Raw genomic sequence first — 8,487 nt, 5'->3', positions numbered from 1 at the left:
TTTAAATGAACTTTGCAAGTAGTTGGTTTTGATATTTGACTGCAAAGACATTTTTCTTCTTGCTAACAATCAAACTAAAAATCTGACCATTTAAAAATAGATTGTCATATCTTTCCTTTTGAGATAAAAAAAAATTAGCAATCCACGTAATTTGTGTTTTAACTAACACCTAGATGATATTCTCTTTCCACTTTATTTTTTTTTAATTTTTGTTTTTCATGATACAGTTCCATAAGCTGAGAAAATCCTATCTTAAGTAAAATTGCCTCTAAACTAATGGCTGTCATGAGTTTCAAATGGAAATACACAGCAAGTGTTTGGAATTTCAGCTTTTATATCCACTGGGCTTCTAAACTATAATTATGAATTTAGAATCTTGCTTATGCTTGAAATATTTAAGGCTTTGAATCATTTGAAAACCAAAATCATCATGTGTTTGACATTTTTGGTGAGAACATTCTAGAGGCCATATTTTACAACAATGCTTTCAGATCGCTTAATAGAAGTAGGAGGTCCAAAGTAGAAATGAAATATTTTAGTGACAGTCCATATTATCTATCTATATATATATATATATGTATATATATATACCATACATAACGATAGAATTACACGTACTATGGAAATGAGAAAGGCCATCAATTAACGAATAAGAACTTTTTGCCCAAAATGCTCAGCAGAAATTTTAGGCACTTAAAAACTAAGCTATATATCAACTCAAGAAATCACATTCATCAATATTAGAAACCTGATGAGAAGTGACTAAAAATCACAGTTAAATTCATCATAAGCTTGATCTGTTTAAGGGAAGTAAAATGAAAACAGAAGGTAACACCAATATAAATAAACAAGAAATACACACTCTTCAGTTATTCTATGGCCTCTAAAACTTGACCCACACATTCCACCAGAATGCAATCTAGACACTCCAGGGCCTCCGTCATCTGTCACCGACATGCTCCTTGATATTACTGATAATAAACGCAGTCTGTCCTTGGAAGTTTTTCTAGTTTTCTTCCTTTTAATCCAGTATCATTTTGCATTGCAACTAGGTCTTGCAGTTGTGGTTTTAGAAGTTGCTACAAGAGCTTGGAACTTACATACTTTGAGCATCATTGGTCCCATGGTGGGACCCTAGCAGCCTGAGTTCCTTCCTGAGGTACCAAGTCAAGATGCTATCCTTGCGGAGTACCAAGGTAGCTTTCAGTGCCCATCAGCTTTTTGGTAAATGATAGTGACTATCTTGTCACTATCTTATATAGTGATGAGTCTGAAATGAACCGAATTCAAGAGTTTAAAAATGAGATGGCCGTAGCCACAGAAGTGTTTGGTACCCGAGAAGAAATCTTACTCACCCCCCGGAAAACAGGATCAAAAAGAGTTACCTAGAGCGACTGTACATAAACGAGACTCCTCATAGAATCCACTTTTCTTGTTGCGCTACTAATTCCACTTTCTGTGCAATGGGATTCATTGATGCTGGTACCACGATTTTTTCCGCATAGGTTTTCCCTCCCCCGCCCCCCCCCCCACTGGACTGTTTGAAAGAGAGACATGAACAGAATGACCTCTGACACAAATTCTGCCCGTGTTTTTTGAACTGTGTTTTTTTTCTACACTTGACAAGATTAGTAGAGTTCATTTGAATGATAAGTATAGACAGATCTCTGTTTCTCTAATTCTGTGAGCAGTAAAATACTATCGACTAATTCAAAGAAACCTATTACTATACTCCTTTATGTTTCTTTTTAAAATTACTTTTCATGATACGGTTTTGTAAGTACAGGGATTTCCCCCTCCACCTGCCACCCTCCCCATCCTTCCTCCTATAAATAAATATATTAAGACACTTGTCAATCAATTAAGAATCAATTTAGCCAGTTATAAAATGTGACGCAGGAGTATCTTCGAGTGTGGAATGGTCAGTCACTCATACTGCGGTTGAGGGACAAGACTTGCGATATTAAACAAGTTTTTGGAACTTTGAGTCATATTTCTGAACTGTAAACCCTCAAGTTTTATTGATTTAGGCTGAATCCCCACCCCCTAGGCACTCTTTTCCCTCCACTCCTCCCTTCTCCCTCGCCCCCAAGCGTGTTTCATTCCACGGAAATGAAGCTAAATTTTACGAGAGAAAATAAAGGCCAGAAACTTCTGGAAGTAAATAGCAGAAGTCGAAGCTTATGTAACCTGTTTCCCTGTCATCAGCTCACTGCCTGGGCTGTTGAAACTGGATTGCTTTCAGACCGCGTGGAAGTTAATTTTAGTCTTTGCAAAAAAAAAAAAAAAGAAAAGTCTCAGGAAAGCTCGGGAGAAGCTCACCTTCCTGTTTTCCTGGGCGCTGTCGGAGAGAAGGAAGCACTGCCGGTCCAGGGGGTGTCCTTGCTTGCATCTGCCGGCTTGGGTGGGCGAGGTGGGGACAGCCGCAGGGGCTGTGGCGGGGAGCCTCCCAGGACCTCTGAGCGGGAGCGTGTGGAAGAAGAGACAGATCGCCACCCCCAGGCCCACCAGGAAGGGCCGGGGGCAAAGTCGCCGACGACAAAGAAAAACTGGACGAAGGACCATGTCCAGTTCAGCTTCGCTTGGCCCCTGTCCACGTTGCCGGGAAAATCATAGCAGCTACTTTTTTGTCAACATGAAAAATCTCCATCTGTCTTCTCTTTTTCCACTACCAAGAGTGCTCCATCTCCGCTTCAGAACTTTCCAAACGGTCCATGCCAAGGAATCACAGGGTCGCGTGGTGCATGCGAGCCCTGCCACGGAGAACGGTAGAAAAGCGGCTGACCTGAGTTGTAAAAAGATGCCAACTTAAGAATAGTTAGCCCTCGTCATCTGAGTGCATCCCAGGCTGCCAAACTGGGGCTTCCGGAATGCCCCATGCTCACAACATCCTCGGACTCGCGCGGAAGGAGCCCGCCTCTGCCTCAGTTTAGGAGCAGACGGCAGAGCAGCAACTCCGGAGTCTGAGGGAAGCGTTGGGTCAGGGCGCAGAGCGCCGGTCGCACAGCTGGAGGCAGGCCAGGTCGCCCTAGCGGTTCCTCCTATTCCCTCGGCTTTTAAAGCGGCCCCGGCTTGCCAGCCTTTCACGTTTCTTCGCCGCTCCCCTCCCATCAGCTTTAAAAGGCCACCTGGCCATTAGCCGCCACGGCTTTTTACCATAAAAAGGGAAGCAGCCCTCGGAGTGGACGTGGAGCCTGCCTGGCGTTTGGCTTGCTTGTATGCGTTTCCAAGTTCAAAGTTCCACGTACTTACTCCGTGTGTGTACCAGGGGGGAGAAAAAAAAATGTTTCCACGAGCCCCCTTCCTGGGTTTTGCTGGTCAAAAGCACTCGAAGGGACGTCCCCGAGCGTGAGGCGCCAACTCAGCCCCCACGCGCCGACCTGCGCGCGCCTGCTCCGGAGGGACCCGCAGGGCGGCGCTGGGGCCCGCAGGGACCGGCCAGGGAGGCGCAGGGACCCGCAGGACCGGCCAGGGAGGCGCAGGGACCCGCAGGGACCGGCCAGGGAGGCGCAGGGACCGGCCAGGGACGCGCAGGGACCCGCAGAGAGGCGCAGGGACCCGCAGGGCGCGGGGAGCGGGGCGGAGCCAGGGCCGGGGCGCCTGCCGGGGTCGGGGGGCTGCGCGGGTCCCCGAGGGCCGCCTCCACACAGCCCACACGGCAGCGGTCACCTCCCCGCCGCTGCCCCGCCGTGGAGTACCGGCTGGGGACGCACACTGGACGCCAAATGTGCGCTGTGGCGGCCCTCTCAAAAAGAGAAAGAGAAGAGGACGTGACAGAAAAGACGACAGAGAAGTAGGCAAAGGTCAGGGACGAGGGATGGGGCCAACTGCAGGAATGAGTACCGAGGCGCTCCTCCCGAGGGAACTGTGCTTACTCGATGGAGTAGAGGAGGTTACAAGTTCTGTCTGGAGGGGAGAACTGGAAGCCGTGCTGTTCAGCCCCAGAACTCACACACGGCCCCTTGCTTTGGCACGGACTCGGATCACAGTATCTTTGCCCCTCTCCTGGGTGAAAGACGGGGACTCTCAAAGGCTAACTGATAGTTTTGCTCCTAAACTGAGCTGTTGATAGTCTCACACGGGGAGTGGAGGGGGAACTTTCTCCAGAATTCCTGCGTTGGAGCAGCTGAGAGCTCAGGCACCTCACGTCGAGGGGTGCAGGCAAGTCCGTCCAGTGCCTGTTGCTTCCTTTCTCGCTCTTCCTTGTGGACCCCGGCAACGAGTGCCGGCCAGGGCTCCCAGCCTGCTCTGGCCTCCTGCTGTTCGCAGACTGAGGGCCTCCGTGAGCCATACCCCTCGAGTGCGCCCATCCTGTCAGCGCTGAGGGCACTGTAGCTTCTGTTTTGTGAGGGAGTGCCCCCTAGGGATAGCCAGCTGCTATAGATCCCAGGGAAAGGCACAGCTTCAGCGCCTTGCCACTAAGATTATGTTGACACCTTACAAAACATATCCATGAGTGCATTACATAAACAGCATCCACACTGAAGAAAGACTCAAAGAAAGGTTTTGGTGGGTGCAGCTCGAGAGACAGTGGGGAATATGAGACTTCCGCGATGGAATGGCCACGCCATTGCAAAGCCACAGGAGAGACACTCATGCCTGAAGAGTAAGGAGGATGTATTTGAATGGAAGAATAAGTAGAAGCTAAATGGCAAACAATTTCTTAAAATGCCTTCTTCACTAAACAATGTTAGTGCTCAAGGACCTATATGTAAGCAGAATTAACCTGGGACAACAGAGTGACAAGCTTAGAAACCCTAGAATTGCAAGGTTGGACAAAGCCCCAGCACATGATCCACTCTTCCATCACCCCTGCCTTTCAGTTGGGGTTTTGGCATGAAGTAGGGTGGCAGGAGAGTGTGGTACTCAAATAATTCTTGTCTATAGGAAGTATTGAAACTTTTTTTTTAATTGCAAAAATGAAGGAAAAACAGAGACCATTCTAGTGTTGGATCAGGAACGTTGGAAAAGCAATGATGGTCTCAGGCCCAGATTTTCAGAAGCTTCAATGATGAAGAGAACAGTTCATCTCCAGATCACCAGAGGCTCCAAACGTTAAGTGTCTTGGGACACCTGCGGACTTGAATTAGCCTCTGCTGCCTGCGTCAGTCTAGGCCCTCTTAGTTCCCTGCAGGAGACAGTCCTTGTCGTAAACAAGCTCCCGGCTGCTACTGCTAGTGATGATACTGATCATTAGGATTTAGCAGTGCACACAGCAAAGTCTGGGCACTCGCCTTCCACAACTTCTCCAGAAACCTTTTCCTCTTCTCAATTGCTACCACTTGTCACCTAACATTGACTCTAGAACTTTCCCCTTTTGCTCCTAACACAGTGGTTGCAGAAACAGAGCTCACATATTGTCTTTACTACTCAGAAGCTCCAGGACGGTATAGAGTCAAGGAAAGAGGGCAGAGCAGGCTAACTGCTGTAGCAAATACCTTAACATCTCAATGTTTGCGTACAGTAAATGCTTCTTCACCCATGTAATTTTTTTGTCCGTTTCTGATAAGACTTTGATCCCCAGGATCTGTGTGTCTGGTGACTTTCTCTAGTCTAGAATCATGACTCTCCCTTCCCCTACACCCACCCCACCCGCACAACTCCCGCCCCAGGTTTCTCTGAATTCCACTGGTAGACGAGGAGGAATGAGGAGAGGCATGGCGGAGTATGGAAGAACTCCATCTGAAGTCAAGCTTCCAATTGGTGTAAATATTTTGTCTTCTACTGGCCAGATCCTCGTCTCAGGGACCTTTCTAAATGGAAATGAAGCCAAGCCCAACGTCCAGAAGGAAAAGCAGCACGCTGATGTGGAAAAAAGCAGTTCCAGCCACAGCTAAGATGCATCAGCCCAGTAACATGGGGAATAGGGAGCTGACATCCTTTGAGCACATCCAACAGGGACCTGAGGAGTCATGGCTGTTGCCACAGGGAAAATACTGGTTTTACCTCCTAGTGGGAGGTCATTAAGATTAAGCCGGAAGGAGAGTGGGTACAATCAATGATGTCTATATAATTCTCCAATTTTGAGTTTATTTAGCCTTGACCTGGAAACAGTAAGAATCCTAAAGTCTTACTAATGACTTAATGCCCATATTTATCCGACAGTGCTTTTCTAAGTTTAATTATAGATTTCCTTTGGTGTTTATACTTGCAATAAACAACACACATCAAGGCCATGTGGTTATTCTCAGGATTGCAAAAACATATATCAGAGTTAATAGGAAAATCTACATGAAATGTCAGATTTGCTGTCTTAGGGGGCAAATGCTGCCCTCTGAGAAGGTATATCCACCAGTGCACTTGATTACATAGTATCCCAGTTATGCAAATAGAGCATGCTGATTTGCATCAGATTGAGGGTCACACAGTCTTGCGTTAACAGCTTTCATCTGACGAGTTACAGTGCACACCACAAGTTGAGCTCATAATCAGGCTCATTTACTGTCTTTGATGTGCAGGTTAGTCAACAGAACTCCTTAAACGGTTATGTAAAAAAAATTTATTTTGCAGTATCTAATGGCAATCAGCATTTGAACCAGTTTAATCTTCCTTAATCTCAATTTACTACTCTCAGAACCAATTAAATGGAGTCATTTTTTTTTTTTTTTGGTAAACACTATTCATTTCCACCCAAAATCTGGGAAGATTTTAGAGAGATTTTTATGGATTAAAAAACAATAATAGTTTTCCTATTGCTGTGCAGGAACTCTAAGCCTGGAATGGTGATAGACATGCCAAAGGTGTGGGGATCACAGCAAGGGATAAAGGAGCAGTGTGCAGGAGGCCTCTCGGCGCATTTGTGCAGTTCAAACAGGGAGAGCAAAATGGTGCAGTGAAAATGCTGTTTTCCTAACATTTTAGTGTTTAAACAGGCATCCCACAATCTCTTTAACTTTCTAGATGAACAACCAGTGTGTATAAACCAAATAAATAAATAAGTAAATCCAAACCAAATAAATGCATTTTAATGTTGTGCGGCCCACTGGTCCAGCACTTGTGAAAATACACGTCAACTGGGAAATCCCATTTACCAAAAAGCAGTGTTGCTTATTATAATGTAACTTAGGTGCTTCAGCTCTAGTTTTCATCTGGGCATTTCATTTTCCCCAAGTGTGTCTTTTTATAGGCATTCTAAATTTGCTTACACCAGCATCAAAATTAGTCTTACCCTAATTGTGTTATATTTTAGTTACTAGAGTATTTCCATCTCTCACAGCATAAATTCTTTACAGCAGAAATTATTTTATTCTTCTCTATGCCCTTGTTGTACAAGCGATGTCTTCTGGCGAGTGGTCATTTCCAAGAATCCCTATTTGTAGAAATCCACACCTCATGGATTCAACTCTTGCCCATTTTGCTATTATTGCCTTTTTAGTCCATGAGATTTCATAACCTGGTGAGCTCCAGTCCAGCGGAGGCTCTTTCATCTTCTAAGGACCTTTGGCAACTCCCAGGGACGACTGTGGCTGCTAGAGCTGGCTGGGGGCTGGGGACAAAGCAGCCACTACCTTGGAGGACACACAAGCCAGAGATGCTGCTTATCCTGATCCAGAAGACAGTGCCACATTCAGTGTGAAACGTCAAGTGCTAGGGCTGGGAAACGCAGAGTTCACCTCGTCAGCAGGACAGCTGTTGCACAGTTTTCCCAACTGGTTAGGATGTTTATTACTTGAGTGAGAATACCGAATACCTCAGCAGCCTGGAGCAACCACACAATTAGCTCCTGAGGATTGTAAGAACTTCCTGAATGCTCCCCAGAACAAATGCAATTCTGGCATGTAACTTCTTTGAGCTTCTCAAACTCACCTTGCAGGTTTACATCCTTTCAAAGACTACATAGAGACATGTTTATAAAATGATGTTTGAATGTGTATTTTGTAATAGCAGAAATAATCACTATACCCCTAGTGCAAATGTCTTTAAAGATATCGGCAGTTAGTCAATTTTTTTTTCTTTTGATGAAGCAGTGACAGGTTTGGCTCTGTATAAACAAGTACCTGGCATTTTTCTCTATATGTCAGATATTAACAGGCTCCATGCCTTACTAAACACGTGCACACAATTCTGGCTTGCTTCTTTATACCCACTTCACAAAATATTCAATGTTTGTGTCTGCAACTGGTCCACATTCACTGCATGATTTCGTAGGAATTCCGAAGCAGAGCCGCTGAGGCAGCCGCAACGAGCTTGTGCTCGGCTCAGACAAGCGTTGCCCTCTTCCAACAAAGTTGTATCCAGACAGCTTCTTCCTTTGAACAATGATCGGGCAATGGATGATTCTGACAAAGCCTTGATACACAGAGATTGTAAATAACACATCTGAGCATCTCCAGGCCCCAGACTGATAAACTAACTGGATAATCACAGTTTTACTTCAGTCTCCCTGAAAACACTAAGCCTCATGACACTGAATGACCACAAACCTGTGCGTAGACACGGCCGGGCCTCACTTATAGCCATACCTAAGGAAGTGCAATGCTGGAAGAA

Source organism: Ochotona curzoniae, unplaced genomic scaffold (assembly GCF_017591425.1).
Source record: "Ochotona curzoniae isolate NIBS_2020 unplaced genomic scaffold, NIBS_Ocur_1.0 patch231, whole genome shotgun sequence".
Lineage (NCBI taxonomy): Eukaryota > Metazoa > Chordata > Mammalia > Lagomorpha > Ochotonidae > Ochotona > Ochotona curzoniae.
This window is presented reverse-complemented; position numbering follows the sequence as displayed.